General features: G+C 39.8%; 2 long non-coding RNA genes across 5 annotated transcripts in view; one reads left to right on the forward strand and one right to left on the reverse strand.

Annotated features, from left to right (window-relative positions):
- Positions 1-21070, reverse strand: part of LOC144300655 (uncharacterized) — a 123758-nt gene that overhangs the window by 67846 nt on the left and 34842 nt on the right. For all 4 annotated transcript variants that reach the window (XR_013367421.1, XR_013367419.1, XR_013367420.1 and 1 more), the window contains exon 2: positions 266-322. This is a non-coding gene — a long non-coding RNA (uncharacterized LOC144300655). The remainder of the gene's footprint in view (positions 1-265; positions 323-21070) is intronic.
- Positions 612-11602, forward strand: LOC144300656 (uncharacterized). The gene is made up of 3 exons (XR_013367423.1): positions 612-774; positions 10069-10171; positions 11207-11602. It is a non-coding gene; the product is annotated as an uncharacterized LOC144300656 (long non-coding RNA).

The raw sequence follows: 21070 nt of genomic DNA on the forward strand, positions 1-21070 counted from the left end.
AGGGAATATGAATATACATTAAGAAACTTACACATATTCTATTGCTTAGGCACTTAGATTCAATTGTGTGTGCCTAGCATGTCAGCATGCTAGTTCATACATCTGTGTTCCAAAAATGGCGGAAAACTCCACCCATAGGAGGAGATCCTGGTATTATAATGAGTGAAATGTAAGTTCTAGAAAATTGAAGGGGGCTTTTGTGCAGGTGCTTAGCTCCAATCTGGCTCTAACTGGTACATACAACAGGTTATCAGGTGAGACATACCTTGCAAGGGGCTCTTATTTGAAACACTTAGCAGTCCCTGGGCTGGAACTGTTGGTTCTGCAAAACAAACAAACAAACAAACAAACAAAAAAGAAAACACATTCCTTCCCAGTTGTGTCCCTTCCTCCTCCTCCGCTTTCCTGATAGCTTTCAACCTTCTGATTTGAGTAACTTCCTTGTTGCATCCTCACAATTCTGTCATGAATAGTCACTAAGTACTACTGTTGAGGCACAGGCTTGTAACTAGCTCTTCCTCATCATCAAAACACATGTTCTCAAAAGCTCAAGACTGCAGAACAGAAAACTTCATTAATAAATTCCAACTCTGGAGGGGAGGAGGGGCAAGACGGCGGAAGAGTAGGGTCCCCAAATCACCTGTCTCCACCAAATTACCTAGAAAACCTTTTAGAAAACCTTCAAATTATCCTGAAAATAAATGAATTCGGCCTGAGAATTAAAGAGAGACCAGCTGGAATGCTACAGTGAGAAGAGTCCGCGCTTCTATCAAGGTAGGAAGACGGGGAAAAAGAAATAAAGGAACAAAGGCCTCCAAGGGGGAGAGGCCCCGCGAGGAGCCGGGCTGAGGCCGGGGCGAGTGTCCCCAGGACAGGAGAGCCCCGACCCGGAGGAGCAGGAGCTGCACCGACCTTCCCGGGGGAAGGGGGCTCGCAGGGAGGTGGAGCAGGACCCAGGAGGGTGGGGATGCCCTCGGGCTCCCGGGGACACTAACAGACACCTGCGCCCCGGGAGAGTGCGCTGAGCTCCCTAAGGGCTGCAGCGCGCACGGCGGAACCGGAGCACCTCGGGGGGCTCGGGGGCGGCTCCGCGGAGGGGGCTGCGGGGCGGGAGCAGCTCGGGGGGCTCGGGGGCGGCGCTGCGGGGCGGGAGCAGCTCGGGGGGGCTCTGGGGCGGATCTGCGGAGGGGGCTGCGGGGCGGGAGCAGCTCGGGGGGGCTCGGGGGCGGCTCCGCGGAGGGGGCTGCGGGGCGGGAGCAGCTCGGGGGGCTCGGGGGCGGCTCCGCGGAGGGGGCTGCGGGGCGGGAGCGCGAATCCAACAGCGCAGGCCCCAGAGCACAGGGCGCCGGGACACAGCCCAGGATCCGGCCTCCCCCGGGACAGGCAGAGGCCGGGAGGGCCCGGGACAGCGAGGACGCTCCCGCCCCAGCTGAGCAGATCAGCGGCCCCGCCCCGGAGCCTCCAGGCCCTGCAGACGGAGAGCTCCGGAGTTCCTGCGGGGGCTGAATCCAGGTTTCCAGAGCTGGCCCCGCCACTGGGGCTGTTGCTCCTGGGGCCTCACGGGGTAAACAACCCCCACCGAGCCCTGCACCAGGCAGGGGCACAGCAGCTCCCCCAACTGCTACACCTGAAAATCAGCACAACAGGCCCCTCCCCCAGAAGACCAGCTAGACTGACTGACAACTTCCAGGGGAAGCCAAGGGACTTAAAGTACACAGAATCAGAAGATACTCCTCCGTGGTTCTTTTTTTTTTTTTTTTTTTTTGCTTTTTGATTTGTTTCCTTCCCCCACCCCCCTTTTTTCTCCTTTCTTTCTTTTTCTTTCTCTTTTTCTTCTTTTTTTTTCGTTTTTTTTCTTCCTTTTTTTTCTCTCTTTTCTTTCCTTCTTTCTCTCCTCTCTTTTTCTCCTTTTCCCGGTACAACTTGCTTTTGGCCACTCTGCACTGAGCAAAATGACTAGAAGGAAAACCTCACCTCAAAAGAAAGAATCAGAAACAGTCCTCTCTCCCACAGAGTTACAAAATCTGGATTACAATTCAATGTCAGAAAGCCAATTCAGAAGCACTATTATACGGCTACTGGTGGCTCTAGAAAAAAGTATAAAGGACTCAAGAGACTTCATGACTGCAGAATTTAGAGCTAATCAGGCAGAAATTAAAAATCAATTGAATGAGATGCAATCCAAACTAGAAGTCCTAACGACGAGGGTTAACGAGGTGGAAGAACGAGTGAGTGACATAGAAGACAAGTTGATAGCAAAGAGGGAAACTGAGGAAAAAAGAGACAAACAATTAAAAGACCATGAAGATAGATTAAGGGAAATAAACGACAGCCTGAGGAAGAAAAACCTACGTTTAATTGGTGTTCCCGAGGGCGCCGAAAGGGACAGAGGGCCAGAATATGTATTTGAACAAATTCTAGATGAAAACTTTCCTAATCTGGGAAGGGAAACAGGCATTCAGATCCAGGAAATAGAGAGATCCCCCCCTAAAATCAATAAAAACCGTTCAACAGCTCGACATTTAATAGTGAAGCTTGCAAATTCCAAAGATAAAGAGAGGATCCTTAAAGCAGCAAGAGACAAGAAATCCCTGACTTTTATGGGTAGGAGTATTAGGGTAACAGCAGACCTATCCACAGAGACCTGGCAGGCCAGAAAGGGCTGGCAGGATATATTCAGGGTCCTAAATGAGAAGAACATGCAACCAAGAATACTTTATCCAGCAAGGCTCTCATTCAAAATGGAAGGAGAGATAAAGAGCTTCCAAGACAGGCAGGAACTGAAAGAATATGTGACCTCCAAACCAGCTCTGCAAGAAATTTTAAGGGGGACTCTTAAAATTCCCCTTTAAGAAGAAGTTCAGTGGAACATTCCACAAAAACAAGGACTGAATAGTTATCATGATGACACTAAATTCATATCTCTCAATAGTAACTCTGAATGTGAACGGGCTTAATGACCCCATCAAAAGGCGCAGGGTTTCAGACTGGATAAAAAAGCAGGACCCATCTATTTGCTGTCTACAAGAGACTCATTTTAGACAGAAGGACACCTACAGCCTGAAAATAAAAGGTTGGAGAACCATTTACCATTCGAATGGTCCTCAAAAGAAAGCAGGGGTAGCCATCCTTATATCAGATAAACTAAAATTTACCCCAAAGACTGTAGTGAGAGATGAAGAGGGACACTATATCATACTTAAAGGATCTATTCAACAAGAGGACGTAACAATACTCAATATATATGCCCCGAATGTGGGAACTGCCAAATATATAAATCAATTATTAACCAAAGTGAAGACATACTTAGATAATAATACACTTATACTTGGTGACTTCAATCTAGCTCTTTCTATACTCGATAGGTCTTCTAAGCACAACATCTCCAAAGAAACGAGAGCTTTAAATGATACACTGGACCAGATGGATTTCACAGATATCTACAGAACTTTACATCCAAACTCAACTGAATACACATTCTTCTCAAGTGCACATGGAACTTTCTCCAGAATAGACCACATGTTGGGTCACAAATCGGGTCTGAACCGATACCAAAAGATTGGGATCGTCCCCTGAATATTCTCAGACCATAATGCCTTGAAATTAGAACTAAATCACAACAAGAAGTTTGGAAGGACCTCAAACACGTGGAGGTTAAGGACCATCCTGCTAAAAGATGAAAGGGTCAACCAGGAAATTAAGGAAGAATTAAAAAGATTCATGGAAACTAATGAGAATGAAGATACAACCATCCAAAATCTTTGGGATGCAGCAAAAGCAGTCCTAAGGGGGAAATACATCGCAATACAAGCATCCATTCAAAAACTGGAAAGAACTCAACACAAAAGCTAACCTTACACATAAAGGAGCTAGAGAAAAAACAGCAAATAGATCCTACACCCAAGAGAAGAAGAGAGTTAATAAAGATTCGAACAGAACTCAACGAAATCGAGACCAGAAGAACCATGGAACAGATCAACAGAACCAGGAGTTGGTTCTTTGAAAGAATTAATAAGATAGATAAACCATTAGCCAGCCTTATTAAAAAGAAGAGAGAGAAGACTCAAATTAATAAAATCATGAATGAGAAAGGAGAGATCACTACCAACACCAAAGAAATACAAACGATTTTAAAAACATATTATGAACAGCTATACGCCAATAACTTAGGCTATCTAGAAGAAATGGACGCATTCCTGGAAAGCCACAAACTACCAAAACTGGAACAGGAAGAAATAGAAAACCTTAACAGGCCAATAACCAGGGAGGAAATTGAAGCAGTCATCAAAAACCTCCCAAGAAACAAGAGTCCAGGGCCAGATGGCTTCCCAGGAGAATTCTATAAAATGTTTAAAGAAGAAACCATACCTTTCTCCTAAAGCTGTTTGGAAAGATAGAAAGAGATGGAGTACTTCCAAATTCGTTCTATGAGGCCAGCATCACCTTAATTCCAAAACCAGACAAAGACCCCACCAAAAAGGAGAATTACAGACCAATATCCCTGATGAACATGGATACAAAAATTCTCAACAAGATACTGGCCAATAGGATCCAAGAGTACATTATGAAAATTATTCACCATGACCAAGTAGGATTTATCCCTGGGACACAAGGCTGGTTCAACACCCGTAAAACAATCAATGTGATTCATCATATCAGCAAGAGAAAAACCAAGAACCATATGATCCTCTCATTAGATGCAGAGAAAGCATTTGACAAAATACAGCATCCATTCCTGATCAAAACTCTTCAGAGTGTAGGGATAGAGGGAACATTCCTCGACATCTTAAAAGCCATCTATGAAAAGCCCACAGCAAATATCATTCTCAATGGGGAAGCACTGGGAGCCTTTCCCCTAAGATCAGGAACAAGACAGGGATGTCCACTCTCACCACTGCTGTTCAACATAGTACTGGAAGTCCTAGCCTCAGCAATCAGACAACAAAAAGACATTAAAGGCATTCAAATTGGCAAAGAAGAAGTCAAACTCTCCCTCTTCGCCGATGACATGATGCTCTACATAGAAAACCCAAAAGTCTCCACCCCAAGATTGCTAGAACTCATACAGCAATTCGGTAGTGTGACAGGATACAAAATCAATGCCCAGAAATCAGTGGCATTTCTATACACTAACAATGAGAATGAAGAAAGAGAAATTAAGGAGTCAATCCCATTTACAATTGCACCAAAAAGCATAAGATACCTAGGAATAAACCTAACCAAAGAGATAAAGGATCTATACCCTAAAAACTATAGAACACTTCTGAAAGAAATTGAGGAAGACACAAAGAGATGGAAAAATATTCCATGCTCATGGATTGGCAGAATTAATATTGTGAAAATGTCAATGTTACCCAGGGCAATATACACGTTTAATGCAATCCCTATCAAAATACCATGGACTTTCTTCAGAGAGTTAGAACAAATTATTTTAAGATTTGTGTGGAATCAGAAAAGACCCCGAATAGCCAGGGGAATTTTAAAAAAGAAAACCAGAGCTGGGGGCATCACAATGCCAGATTTCAGGTTGTACTACAAAGCTGTGGTCATCAAGACAGTGTGGTACTGGCACAAAAACAGACACATAGATCAGTGGAACAGAATAGAGAATCCAGAAGTTGACCCTGAACTTTACGGTCAACTAATATTCGATAAAGGAGGAAAGACTATCCATTGGAAGAAAGACAGTCTCTTCAATAAATGGTGCTGGGAAAATTGGACATCCACATGCAGAAGAATGAAACTAGACCACTCTCTTGCACCATACGCAAAGATAAACTCAAAATGGATGAAAGATCTAAATGTGAGACAAGATTCCATCAAAATCCTAGAGAAGAACACAGGCAACACCCTTTTTGAACTCGGCCATAGTAACTTCTTGCAAGATACATCCACGAAGGCAAAAGAAACAAAAGCAAAAATGAACTATTGGGACTTCATCAAGATAAGAAGCTTTTGTGCAGCAAAGGATACAGTCAACAAAACTAAAAGACAACCTACAGAATGGGAGAAGATATTTGCCAATGACCTATCAGATAAAGGGCTAGTTTCCAAGATCTATAAAGAACTTATTAAACTCAACAGCAAAGAAACAAACAATCCAATCATGAAATGGGCAAAAGACATGAAGAGAAATCTCACAGAGGAAGACATAGACATGGCCAACATGCATATGAGAAAATGCTCTGCATCACTTGCCATCAGGGAAATACAAGTCAAAACCACAATGAGATACCACCTCACACCAGTGAGAATGGGGCAAATTAACAAGGCAGGAAACAACAAATGTTGGAGAGGATGCGGAGAAAAGGGAACCCTCTTACACTGTTGGTGGGAATGTGAACTGGTGCAGCCACTCTGGAAAACTGTGTGGAGGTTCCTCAAAGAGTTAAAAATAGACCAGCCCTACGACCCAGCAATTGCACTGTTGGGGATTTACCCCAAAGATACAAATGCAATGAAACGCTGGGACACCTGCACCCCGATGTTTCTAGCAGCAATGTCCACGATAGCCAAACTGTGGAAGGAGCCTCGGTGTCCAACGAAAGATGAATGGATAAAGAAGATGTGGTTTATGTATACAATGGAATATTACTCAGCTATTAGAAATGACAAATACCCACCATTTGCTTCAACGTGGATGGAACTGGAGGGTATTATGCTGAGTGAAGTAAGTCAGTTGGAGAAGAACAAACATTTATTTTCTCATTCATTTGGGGAATATAAATAATAGTGAAAGGGAATATAAGGGAAGGGAGAAGAAATGTGTGGGAAATATCAGAAAGGGAGACAGAACGTAAAGACTGCTAACTCTGGGAAAGGAACTAGGGGTGGTAGAAGGGGAGGAGGGCGGGGGGTGGGAGTGAATGGGTGACGGGCACTGGGGGCTATTCTGTATGTTAGTAAATTGAACACCAATTAAAAAAAAAAAAAAGATTTCCCCAGAAAGCTGTACAAAAAAAAAAAAAAAAAAAAATTCTAACTCTGTAGACTACCAGAAATAGACATCCAGGAAAAACCTCAATCTGGAAAAGAAAAATCTAAAATAATGATCATAAAGCCTCTGTAGCTGATTCTGGCTTCTGACCACACATGTTTGCATTTATTTTTATGCCAGAAACCAAAAAAAATCAACAAGCCTATGTTGCTGATCTTCCGTTAGATTTTTTTTTTAATTCTTTTTTTTTACTTATTTATTTATTTATCATAGTCACAGAGAGAGAGAGGCAGAGACACAGGCAGAGGGAGAAGCAGGCTCCATGCACTGGGAGCCCGATGTGGGATTCGATCCCAGGTCTCCAGGATCGCGCCCTGGGCCAAAGGCAGGCGCCAAACCGCTGCGCCACTCAGGGATCCCCTTCCATTAGATTTTATACAGATTTTTAAACCAGGGCAGCCCCGGTGGCGCTATGGTTTAGCGCCCCCTGCAGCCCAGGGTGGGATCCTGGAGTCCCGGGATTGAGTCCCGCGTCAGGCTCCCTGCATGGTGCCTGCTTCTCCCTCTGCCTCTGTCTCTGCCTCTCTCTTTCTGTGTGTCTCTATGTATAATAAATAAAACAATTATACTTTCTCTATAGCTTCCTCGGAATGTGAAATAAGGATTTTTCTTTTTCCTTTTCTCTCCTATGTCCTCTAATGCTCTCAGCCTTTCAGAGCCAAGAGGATTTTCCTTTTCAGTTGGAGCATCTTGCACTCTTTCACTCATTTATTCATCAGTCCAGTCACTCATTTACTCAACATTTAGTTGGTAGCTACTAGGCTTTAGGTGCCATTTGCAATTTAGGGCATTCCTAGTGTTCATACTGTGAACATTTCTAGAATATTTTGATAAAAGTTTAAAATTAGACTGCAAGAATATAATCGTAGTTAAGGATGTGCATCTTCTTTTTTAAAAAAATATTTTATTTATTTATTTATCCACAAGAGAGACACTGAGAGAGGCAGAGAAAGAAGCAGGTTGCCTATGGGAAGCCCAATGCGAGAACCGATCCCAAGATTCCGGGATCATACGCTGAACCGAAGGCAGACACTCAACCATTGAGCCACCCAGGCGTCCCAAGGATGTGTGTCTTAAATCCAAAGGAATTCCATGACCTACTGGCTTTTTGACCGTTAGCAGATAAGTCATCCTCTCCAGGTGTCAGTTTCACTATCTATAAAATAGAGACATTAATATTATATACATAAGATAGGGATTGTTGTGAGGAATAGGTGATTTGGCAGAATGGGTGATGCTTCCAGAACTGCCCCTGACAATCAGAAAATCTTGACACCTTTTGTTCTGGGTTCGCAGCATTGCTCACCCACATCCAACTCTAGAGTTTCTCTTCCCTCAAGGGTGTTTGAATCACACCTTAAATGGTAATATGCGCATGCTCCCCTTACACCCATGAGTAACAGGGTAATTTTGTACTGTTATAAAGTCTGGGTAATAAAAAATTCCTAGAAAATTATATATGAACCTCTGGTCTTACTGAGCATTATGGGCTGAGCTTCTAGCCTGGACTCTATTCCCTTCATTACAGGAGCTTTTGTTAAAGCCATACTGTTTCATGTAGCAGACTTCCTCTTGTGCTTAGTCTACTTCCTTTTCGAGCATGCTATTCTCCATCTTCTCTGTTTTTTAAAATTCTATCAAATTTTTCAGGGCATGGTTCTAACATGACTTCCTCCATGAAGTTGGCTCTGCTTGCCCCATTTGTACCATGGCACAGACCTGACAAATTCTTAATAAGGTTCCATGTAACTTTGACCATACAAGAATTTGGTGGGGTTTTTTTTTTTTTTTATATATCAGGAATGTCAAGAAGATGCTAAGTGGGTTTGTAACAATTGACAAGAACATCTTTAGTATAGAGATGGTTGTGCCTTTGTCAGATTATTTCTCTTAGAAGAAAGATGGAGGAGTGCCTGGGTGGCTCAGTCAGTTAAGCCTCTAATATTAGGGTGCTGGGATCAAGCCCCAGGTGGGGCTCTGCACTCAGTGCATTGCTTGTCCCTCTGCCCCCCCGCCCTCACCACTAGTGTGTGTGCACATGCGCTCTCTCTCTTTCTCAAATAAATTTAAAAAAAGAGAGAGAGATGGAAAAATGCTCAGATTCCTTAGCAACAGGAAGCCAGCAACCCTCCTGACAGTACTCAGCTCCATCCATCTACAGGGCTCCTTGGAGGAATGTCTTTTGCAAAATTTTTTTTTAAAGAAAAATAGGAGATTCTCCTGGACAAACCTTTAGCTCTTCAGAGTAAATTGACCCCCATATGGCCGTTGAATCAAATACCATATCCTCCTTTGGAAGCACATCTGATATTTTCAGTATTTTCAACTTCTTGATCAATCTATCTATTCAATATCACTTGAGATCCCACTTCCTGAAAGGGGGCCTTGGTTGCAATTATGTCTTCTAATCTACCCATATTTTCTTTGTCTATGTAATACGTAAAATGTCTATGTAATTTTGTATTTAGGAAAATGTTTAATTCTACTATAGAAGGGACAAAAAATTAGATAGATAAATGAACTCATGATATGAGTTAAGTATAGATAGTAAATACATCCGTAACCCAAGATATATATTAAACAGTTAAGTAGATCATGTGATATAGATAGGAAAGGATGGAAAGGCTCAATGTTCAGAACATCTTAAGTCAGACACCTAGTTGTAACACCTTTCAATTCATGTGTCCTCTACCAAAGAAACATGAAGAACATGTGGCTGTCCATTGAGCTAATAGGAGAGCCACAGCTGTGGCCAGGAGTACTTATCACCATGTCTCTCTGCTAGAGCAAGTGTGTGTCATTGCGCCTCAGTACCTTTTGTCCATAAGCCTCTTGCATGAGCCCTATGTGTGGTCCTAATGACTATACCCCCAGTGGGGAAGGCTGATAAGGTATTAAGACAGACAGGACACATGAACACCTGCACACTAGATTCAGGTGGTATGTCTTTCCACCCACAGGCACTCTTCCCTAAGTGCATTAAAGTGCTCCTTCTTCTTCCCCTTGCTTCTCACTGTGTTTCAAATTCTTCAAATAAAATGGTCACTCCAGCATTTTAATCTTGCCTACAGAATTGACATGGGAGTCACCTGAAAGGGCTCTTAATGGCCAAAGCTGGAACAATTTGAACAACAAATACACGAGATAGTGTTGGATCATAACCTAAAGGAAAAAGTAAGTATCCATATATTCATATTGATATAAATAAATGACTGAATTTTTTAAAGGGGGAGAATAAATGAATCTCCTGTGCAGAATTCCAAATAATTTCTATGGATCTCTGCCCTCAAGGTGGTAAAGCATAACTCTCCATTCTTTAAGTGTAGACTGTGCCTAGTGACTTACAAAACTATGAATGAAAGAGTAATGAAAGAGGGGTTGGGAGAATAGAATAACTTTACAGTGGAGAGACCTGCTACCTCAGCCAATTGATCAAGATTAACATTGACAGCAATAAGTCACACTGATGGTATTATTCTTGATGTATATGATACAAATGGCATTTTACCTCAGTAGTCTTCTTCCCTAAAACACATAATTCCATTCTAATCAAGAGAAAAACATCAGACAAATCCAACAGAGGGACATTCTACAAAATAACCCACCAGTACTCCTTAAAATTCTCAGTATCATGAAAAACAAAGAAAGTCTCAGAAACTGTCACAACCAAGAGGAGCCTAAGGAAACATAATGACTAAATGTAATGTGACATCCTGGAAGAGAAAAGGGTCACTAGGCAAAAACTAAGGAAGTCTAATTAACATATGGACTTTAGTTAAAAGTCAGGTCTCAATATTGGTTAATTAACTGTAACAAATATACCATACAATGTAAAATGTTAATAATAGGGGAAACCGGTTATGGGGTATATTTGAGAGTTCTCCTTCACATTTTTTTCTAGATATTTTCTATAAATATATTCTAAAATAAAAAGTTTACTAAAAAGCAAAACAAAACATGACAAAGCCTGAAATTTTGAGAGACTAAGCTTTTTAGTAAGCAAAAGTTACCTTCAAACAATTTGGTTCCTACACTTGTAAATAAAAGTGGTTTTAAAAAAATTAATAATCTATATGCAAACTTTTATTTTCTGACTGGGTCAATTCACACATATCATTGGCATAGACAGATGGTGAATTAGATAGTGAGGATAGAAGAAAACATTCTGTCACTTGACAAATTATTTTCTGATGTCTGACGCCTTGTCAGCTTTCCCTACACAGCTGAGGAAGTGCAGAACTCTGGAATTCCAACAATCTTAATGCCAAGTCTATCCAAGTCATGGAAGCAGAGAACAAACCTGAGGCTATGAAAGTTTTTCCAAACTGCCAGCCGCAGAATGACACACTGGCCCTTCAGAGGACAGAATTTCAGCTCTGCAAACACAATACTTTTACAAGGATTATGTATATGCTGAAAGTAAAACAAAGTTAAAAGTTCAGGAAAATGATTGTACCTCTCTGCAGAAGTATGTGTTTATTTGTACCTCAGTTTCTGTGTAATCACTTAGAACTGATGGGGAGAATAGTGCTATTATTAATCATAACAGTTTTTGTCGTTTTTCCATCAATGTAAGAGTACATAGTGAAAATAAACTGTTGCTAAATCATGAATCATTATGCACCACCTTGTGCTAAACAGGATTTGATGCAGTACACCTGATGCGCTGGACCACCTAAGCACATTCCTTATATGTGCATGCATGGGCTTGAGCAACCCAGATCCATAACAAGTAGCCCCTATAAAGCTAACTAATGTAACAGGAATTTGTGCTGGCGTTGCTATGGAATTACTGCTAAGATCCCACATTCTAAGTTCAGACTGTTGCCTAGGCCAGTCATTTTCTCACTGTACTTACTGAGATGGTCAGAGAATAGGTTCCACTGCCAACCACCCTCTCATATAACCTCCTCCTGCCATCCTTGGTCTACAGGAAGGGAGATACAAATTAGGGACCACATTATTGCTGAAGAGGTGCTATTCTCGCTCTTCCTTCAGAGGAGGTTCCCCTCCCTTTTGCTGAGGGAGGAGGGCTTCAGGGAGTCAATTGTAAAAACTGAAGGCTTTTACAAAAAAGGACAACCAGTATTCTGTTCTCTCTTTGGATGTCTGCTTACTGTAGACTTGGGAAATTTCCTCTAGGCTACTGTAGCAATGGAAAAGAAAATTGAGATTAAGGTGGTAGAGAACTGCCAGCCACTCACTTCTTAGTTCCAAAGAGATATGGAATGGATCCTGAAGTGTCTGGAGTTTTAAAAGTTGGCCTCAGAAAAGCAGACATTTTGCAACTATAGCCTTACCAAGACCACCTGGTACATCAGAGAATTCAGCATGCTGTCCCTATGAAATCAGAACAAAGCTATTGAAAGTCTGCAAGGCCAGAAGAATTGCAGGGAATTGCATATCACTATGGGGACATGTTGGTTCATCACACAACCCAACTATATCCACAGATAATGAATTTCAGCACAGTTACCACCAACCAAATTGAAGGGTGAGACCTGCCCCCTGTGGGCATCTCTTTAAACATTTTTCTCTCCCTTTTCCACTTCCCTAAGGGAACAAAAAAGGAAGTAAATTACCCACTGTTCTGGTCTGCCCTGGAGGAGGGAAGGGGGCTTCAAAATTAGAAGAAAAAATGAGAGAGAGAGAGAAACCAGAGGATTTAATCATGCCTACTGGAATGAGTATTCCAATATCTGACAATGACAATTCCAATATCTGGTAAGGTGTGGAATATGGCCAAGGTGGTATTAAAGAGCCACGTTCCCAGTGGGAGAGGTGAGTTTATAGGTTTAATTTTACACATTTGGGATACATGTATTAGATAAAAAGTATTTTGTGTTTATACCCCACCACATTGAGACTCCTTGGTATGCAAGTAGCACCAACAAGAATATAATGCCCACAGGGATCTACATGCATTGATAATTTTCAAAAAAATTGAAATAAATTTGAAGAAAATAACAAATGGTGGCTACACCGATTTCCCTCTTCTAACACCACCGTTAGAAAATAATACTATCTTTAAAATTGGTTAAATTAATTCTATCGAAGTACAGTAGAGCTAGTTATCATTTCATTTACTAACATGACCGTAACTTTTATGGGAAAAGATGCATCTACCTATTTTGATTTTCTTTACAAAGTAGGGTGAAGAATATTCTTTAAGGCTTTTCTTTAAAAAAAAATACATAGCCCCATGACAGGACAGAAATAAAAATTGAATTGTATTAGCTATCATTGGCCTCTTGAAATGTCTGGGAATCTTATATTACATCTGATCAGTGTCACTTCCAGCTCATTGTAACTCCAGAACAGGGGAGTGACTGACATGTCTTATTAACTGCTGCTGTAAGGTGACAAAAATGTAGAGTATAAAACTCTGAAAGAAGGCATGCTTTTTTGAGAGGCAGCCAAGTTAAGTGTACATGATGCCAAATATACAGATAAAAACATAATTCCTTGAGATATATTTTTGCTTACAGGCATCTGGGTGTTTGACAGTACGTAGACAAAACATGTGAATGACTGTCTAAATTCAACACCTATTTTCCAAACATTGTGTGTTGCTTGGAAACAGCCAAAGACCTGTAGTATTAAGATACAAAGTGAACTAATGTCTCCTTTGAGGTTAGTGCCCAATACAAATGTGACATCTGGCTTTTTGTACAGTCACTCAACACTGAACAACTTTTAACAGACAATTTATTTTTAAAATTAGTCTGAATACCCTATAGCTTAGACTGAGTTCCAGAAATGTGAAAACAAATACATTTTATATTTTCTGTATTCCAACTTTATAATACAATTATTTTGTATTGTTTTTAAAACAATTTTCTGTACTAATCTAAGATCAATATTTTCCCAGAGTTGCCACCAAAAATAACATTTTTCTGGCTTCACTTAACAAAATCTTATGAATAAATGAGATACATTGGTATCAATAAAATGAAGTAATAACATAACCTATTTCATAAAGTTGGTGGGAAGAATGTATCAGTTGATATATGATCTTCCAAAGTGGAAGTGCATTTAGAATTAATATAATTGGTGATTGGTTAAAAGATACTAATATTTCTAATTAGAGGATTGATAGTATGTCCAAATATTTACCTAATTTGAATACTCAAAGAAAAAAAGCAAACTGAAATGAAACTAATATTTTAAAATATAATTCAAGAAAATTCCCTGACAGAAGAGAAATCTTATGTCTACATCCTGAAAGGCCAGGGAAAAATCACGTACCTGGGGAAAAAGTGTCAATTGACTCTGAGACATTTCAGAATAGAACTATAAGACTTTTAAAATAAAGAAGAGTTCTCTCTTCCAATCCGAAAGACTAATAAGACGGGGAAATTTTGGGGTTGACAACAGACTTTCAGATAGCAACAAACAGCAATAGCACAACAGTACTTTCAAGAAACTAAAATAGAAAGTATGACCCAGGGATCTTATATCCAACCAAGCTCTCCATCAACTATCAGGCAATATGTATAGGATATTAAGTAAGTTTCTATCCAAGGTAATTGGGAACTTTAGCAAAAGTAATTTTAAGAGTTAACAAAGGTGGGGTAATGAAACAAAAAAGTTTGCAAATGTTAAATGCTCTAACACAGCAGAAATAACAAAGCTTAAAAAAAAACAGATACAAGAGAAATGGGGAAACAGAATGTTTTTTATCATTGCCTAGGAAATAGGTAGAAGTCAAAGCATATCATTTAAACTCACCAAATTAAATAATAAAAAGAAAAGAGAGACAGAGAATGGTACAAAAGTTACTAGTCAAAAGATAACCATTAGGATTAAAATATATGCCTTCCTAAATATCAGAAAAATATTTTAAGTAAATTAATTTTCAAAAAAGAAAAATTAACTTCCAGGATCGATGACCAAGTGGGAGGATCTCAAGCTCACTTTGTCCCATGGATACACTTAGATGATACCCACATCAGTGTAAATAACCCAGAAAATAACCCAAAGACTCTCAGAACAGGCTCTCCACAGCTAGTCATAAAGAAGAAGCAATATTGAAAAGGGTAAGAAGGAGATGCAGTTGAACCCTAACTGACCCACAATATTAACCACAAGATTAACCACAGGAGGGAGGGACACCACAGGCATGGAGAAGGAAGCAGAGCAGACCCTACAACAAGTACACCAGGCATAGGGACCTGTGCTGAGAAGACAAAGTAATGGAAAGCCATCAAATTGAACAGAGGAAATAAGAAAGAATTACAAAAAATGAGAATAAGTTAAAGGAACTCAGCAACACCATCTAACATAATAACATTCACATTATAGGGATTCCATAAGAAGATAGAGGAAAGGGAACAGAAAATTTATTTGAAGAATAATAGGTGAAAACTTCCCTAATCTAGGGAAGGAAACAGAAATTTAGATCCAAAGATCACAGAGAGCTCCCCCAAAATCAACCCATATAAAACACATAATAATTAAAATGGCAAAGGTAGTAACAACAAGAGAATTTTAAAAGAGCAAAAAAAAAAAAAAAAAAAAAAAAAAGCTGAATACATGGGAAACCCATAAGTCTAGGAGCTGATTTTTCAGAAAAGACTGGCATTTTTCAAAAAGACTGGCATGATATATTCCAAGTGCTGAAAGGAAAAAAAAAAACGCAACCAAGAATACTCTATCCAGCAAAATTATCATTCAGAATAGAGAGAGAGATAGAGTATGCCAGACAAAAAAATATTAAAGGAATTCATCACCACTAAACCAGCCTTAAAAGCAATGTTAAAGGAGATTCTTTGAGTGAAAAGGAAAGATTGTGAACAGGAGTAAGAAAAATAGGAAGCACAAAAGCAGTAAAATCAGGTAAAAATCAAGGAATTCACAAAATAATAGGATATAAAGTATAACATCATATTCATGAAATATGGTGGATAGAGGAATAAAAATGTTAGTGCTTTTTTTCTTTGTATTTTTTTATTGGAGTTTGACTTGCCAACATAAGCATAACACCCAGTGCTCATCCCATCAAGTGCCCCCATCAGTGCCCGTCAAGCAATCACCCCGACTGCCCGCCCACCTCCCTTTCCACCACTCATTATTCGTTTACCAGAGTTAGATGTCTCGCATGTTGTGTCACCCTCACTGATATTTCCCCACTCATTTTCTCTCCTTTATTCCCTTTCACTATTTTTTATATTCCCCAAAATGAATGAGAACATATAATGTTTGTCCTTCCCCGATTGACTTCACTCAGCATAATACCCTCTAGTTCCATCCACGACAAAGCAAATGTTGAGTATTCATCATTTCTAATGGCTGAGTAATATTACATTGTATACATAAACCACATCTTCTTTATCCAATCATCTTTCGATGGACACCGAGGCCACTTCCACAGTTTGGCTATTATGGACATTGCTGCTAGAAACATCGGGTGCAGGTACCCGGCGTTTCACTGCATCTGAATCTTTAGGGTAAATCCCCAGCAGTGCAATTGCTGGGTCGTAGGGCAGGTCTACTTTTTACTCTGTGAGGAACCTCCACACAGTTTTCCAGAGTGGCTGCACCAGTTCACATTCCCACCAACAGTGCAAGAGGGTTCCCTTTTCTCCGCATCCTCTCCAACATTTGTCGTTTCCTGTCTTGTTCATTTGCACCATTCTCCCTGGTGTGAGGTGGTATCTCATTGTGGTTTTGATTTGTATTTCCCTGATGGCAAGTGATGCGGAGCATTTTCTCATGTGCTTGTTGGCCATGTCTCTGTCTTCCTCTGTGAGATTTCTCTTCATGTCTTTTGCCCATTTCATGATTGGATTGTTTGTTTCTTTGGTGTTGAGTTTAATAAGTTCTTTATAGATCTTGGACACTAGCCCTTTATCTGAGAGGTCATTTGCAAATATCTTCTCCCATTCTGTAGGTTGTTTCTTAGTTTTGTTGACTGTTCTTTTGTTGTGCAGAAGCTTTTTATCATAAGTCCCACTAATTCATTTTTCTTTTGTTTCCCTTGCCTTCATATATTTATCTTGTAAGAGGTTGCTGTTGCCTGTGTTCTCCTCTAGGATTTTGATGGATTCTTATCTCACAATTAGATCTTTCATCCATTTTGAGTTTATCTTTGTGTATGGTGGAAGAGAATAGTTTAATTTCATTCTTCTGCATATTGTTGTCCAATTTTCCCAGCACCATTTATAGAAGACACTGTTTTTTCCAGTGGATAGTCTTTCCTGCTTTGTCGAATATTAGTTGACCATAGAGTTGAGGGCCCATTTCTGGATTCTCTATTCTCTTCCATTGATCTATGTGTCTATTTTTCTGCCAGTACCACACTGTCTTGATGATCACAGCTTTGTAGTACAACCTGAAATCTGGCATTGTGATGCCCCCGGCTCTGTTTTTCTCTTTCAATACTCCCCTGGCTATTTGGAGTCTTTTCTGATTCCACACAAATCTTAAGATTATTTGTTCCAACTCTCTGAAGAAAGTCCATGGTTTTTTGATAGGGATTGCATTGAATGTGTAAATCCCCCTGGGTAGTATTGACATTTTCACAATATTAATTCTTCCAATCCATGAGCATGGAATATTTTTCCATTTCTTTGTGTCTTCCTTAATTACTTACAGAAGTGTTCTGTAGTGTTTAGGGTACAGATCCTTTACCTCTTTGGTTAGGTTTATTCCTAGGTATCTTATGCTTTTGGGTGCAATTGTAAATGGGATTGACTCCTTAATTTCTCTTTCTTCAGTCTCATTGTTAGTGTATAGAAATGCCATTGATTTTTGGTCATTGATTATGTATCCTGCCACACTGCCAAATTGCTGTATGAGTTCTAGCAATCTTGGGGTAGAGTGTTTTGGGTTTTCTAGGTACAGTATCATGTCATCTGTAAAGAGGGAGAGTTTGACTTCTTCTTTGCGAATTTGAATGCCTTTGATTTCTTTTTGTTGCCTGATTACTGAGGTTAGGACTTCTAGTACTATGTTGAACAGCAGTGGTGAGAGTGGACTTCCCTGTCATGTTCCTGATCTTAGGGGAAAGGCTCCCAGTGTTTCCCCATTGAGAATGATATTTGCTGTGGGCTTTTCATAGACAGCTTTTAAGATGATCAGGAATATTCCCTCTATCCCTACACACTCTGAAGAGTTTTGATCAGTAATAGATGATGTATTCTGTCAAATGCTTTCTCTGTATCTATTGAGAGGATCATATGGTTCTTGTTTTTTCTTTTGTTGATATGATCTATCACATTGATTGTTTTACGAGTGTTGAACCAGCCTTGCATCCTGGGGATAAATCCCACTTGGTCATGGTGAATAATCTTCTTAATGTATTGTTGGATCCTATTGGCTAGTATCTTGTTGAGAATTTTTGCATCTGTGTTCATCAGGGATATTGGTCTATAATTCTGCTTTTTTGGGGGGTCTTTGTCTGGTTTTGCAATTAGGTGATGCTGGCCTCATAGAACAAGTTTGGAAGTATTGCATCCCTTTCTGTCTTTCAGAATAGCTTTAGTAGAATAGGTATTGTTTCTTCTTTAAACGTTTGATAGAATACCCCAGGGTAGCCATCTGGCCCTGGACTTTTGTGTTTGGGGAGGTTTTTGATGACTGCTTCAATTTTCTCCCAGGTTATTGGCCTCTTCAGGTTTTCTATTTCTTCCTGTTCTGGTTTTGGTAGTTTGTGGTTTTCCAAAAATACGCCCATTTCTTCTAGATTGCCTAATTTATTGGCATATAGCTGCTCATAATATGTTTTTAAAATCGTTTGTATTTCCTTGGTATTGGTGGTGATCTCTCCTTTTTCATTTGTGATTTTATTAATTTGAGTCATTTCTCTTTTGTTTTTAATAAGGCTGGCTAATGGTTTATCTATCTTATTAATTCTTTCAAAGAATCAACTCCTGGTTTTATTAATCTGTTCTACAGTTCTTCTGGTCTCTATTTCACTAAATTCTGCTTGAATCTTTATTAACTCTATCCTTCTGCTGGGTGTAGGATTTGTTTGCTGTTCTTTCTCCAGTTCCCTTAGGTGCAAGGTTACCTTACGGATTTGAGTTTTTTTTCCAATTTTTAAAGGGATGCTTGTATTGCGATGTATTTCCCTCTTAGGTCTGCTTTTGCTGTATCCCAAAGATTTCAAATGGTTGTATCTTCATTCTCATTAGTTCCCATGAATCTTTTTAATTCTTCTCTAATTTCCTGGTTGACCCTTTCATCTTTTAGCAGGATGCTCTTTAACCTCCACATGTTTGAGTTTCTTCCAAATATCTTGTTGTGATTGAGTTCTAGTTTCAAAGCATTATGGTCTGAAAATATGTGGGGGACAATCCCAGTCTTTTGGTATCAATTGAGACCTGATTTGTGACCCAGTATGTGGTCTATTCTGGAGAAAGTTCCATGTGCACTTGAGAAGAATGTGTAGTCAGTTGCTTTGGATGTAAAGTTCTGTAAATATCTGTGAAATCCATCTGGTCCAGTGTATCATTTAAAGCTCTTGTTTCTTTGGAGATGTTGTGCCTAGAAGATCTGTCATTTGCAGAAGGTGCTGTGTTAAAGTCTCCCAGTTTAAGTGTATTATTATCTAAGTCTGTCTTTACTTTGGTTATTAATTGATTGATATATTTGGCAGCTCCCACATTAGGGGCATAAATATTGATTATTGTTAGGTCCTCTTCTTGGATAAATCCTTTAAGTATGATATAGTGTCCCTCTTCATCTCTTACTACAGTTTTTGGGATAAACTTTAATTTATCTGATATGAGTCTCTTGTAGACAGCAAATAGATGGGTCTTTTTTTTTTTTTCCACTCTGAAACCCTGCATCTTTTGATGGGATCATTAAGCCCATTCATGTTAAGAGTTACTATTGAAAGATATGAATTTAGTGTCATCATAATACCTAGTCAGTCCCTATTTTTGTGGATTATTTCTTTGAGCTTCCTCTTTCTTTTACAGAGTCCCCCTTAATATTTCTTGCAAAGCTGGTTTGGTAGTCACATATTCTTTCAGTTTCTGCCTATCTTGAAAGCTCTTTATCTCTCCTATTCTGAGTGAGAGCCTTGCTGGATAGAGTATTCTTGGCTGCATGTTCTTCTCTTTGAGTACCCTAAATATATCCTGCCAGCCCTTTCTGGCCTGCCAGGTCTCTGTGGAGAGGTCTGCTGTTAATCTAATATTTTTCCCATATAAGTTAGGAATCTCTTGTCTCTTGCTGCTTTAAGGATTTTCTCTTTATCTTTGGAATTTGCAAGTTTCACTTTAAATGTCAAGGTGTTGAGGAGTTTTTATTGGTTTTAGGGGGGGACTCTCTCTATCTCCTGGATCGGAATGCCTGTTTCCCTCCCAAGTTAGGGAAGTTCTCAGCTATGATTTGTTCAAATATACTTTCTGGTCCTCTGTCCCTTTCAGCGCCCTCTGTAAACCCAATTAAACGTAGATTTTTCCCTCTCATGGTCTTTTAATTGTTTTTCTCTTTTGTCCTCAGCTTCCTTCCTCGCCACACAATTGTCTTCTATGTCACTCACTCTTTCTTTTACCTCATTAACCATCACCGTTAGGACCTCCAGTTTGGATTGCATCTCATTTAATTGATTTTTAATTTCGGCCTGATTAGATCTAAATTCTGCAGTCATGAAGTCTCTTGAATCCTTTATGCTTTTTACTAGAGCCACCAGTAGCTTTATAATTGTGCTTCTGAATTGACTTTCTGACATAGAATTGTAATGCAAATTCTGTAACTCTGTGGCAGAGAGTACTGTTTCTGATTCTTCCTTTTGTGGTGAGTTCTTCTTTCTAGTCATTTTGCTCAGTGCAGGGTGGCTAAAAATGAGTTTTACTTGTTAGAAGCACAAACTCTTCTCTGTGTAGCATTCCAGCTGTTCTTTTTTTAAATCTCAGATTGAATTCTTAGGTTTTCAGGATGATTTGAAAGCTACCTAGGTAAGTTGGTGGGGACAGGTGACTTGGGGACCCTACTCCTCTGCCAACTTGCTCTGCCCTCTGTGTTAGTGTTTTTATAATGGATTCAATCTTAAGTGACCATCAACTTACTATGTAGACTGCTATATGCATAAGATGTTATATACTAACTTAATGGTGACTA

This window comes from Canis aureus, chromosome 28 (genome assembly GCF_053574225.1).
Source record: "Canis aureus isolate CA01 chromosome 28, VMU_Caureus_v.1.0, whole genome shotgun sequence".
Lineage (NCBI taxonomy): Eukaryota > Metazoa > Chordata > Mammalia > Carnivora > Canidae > Canis > Canis aureus.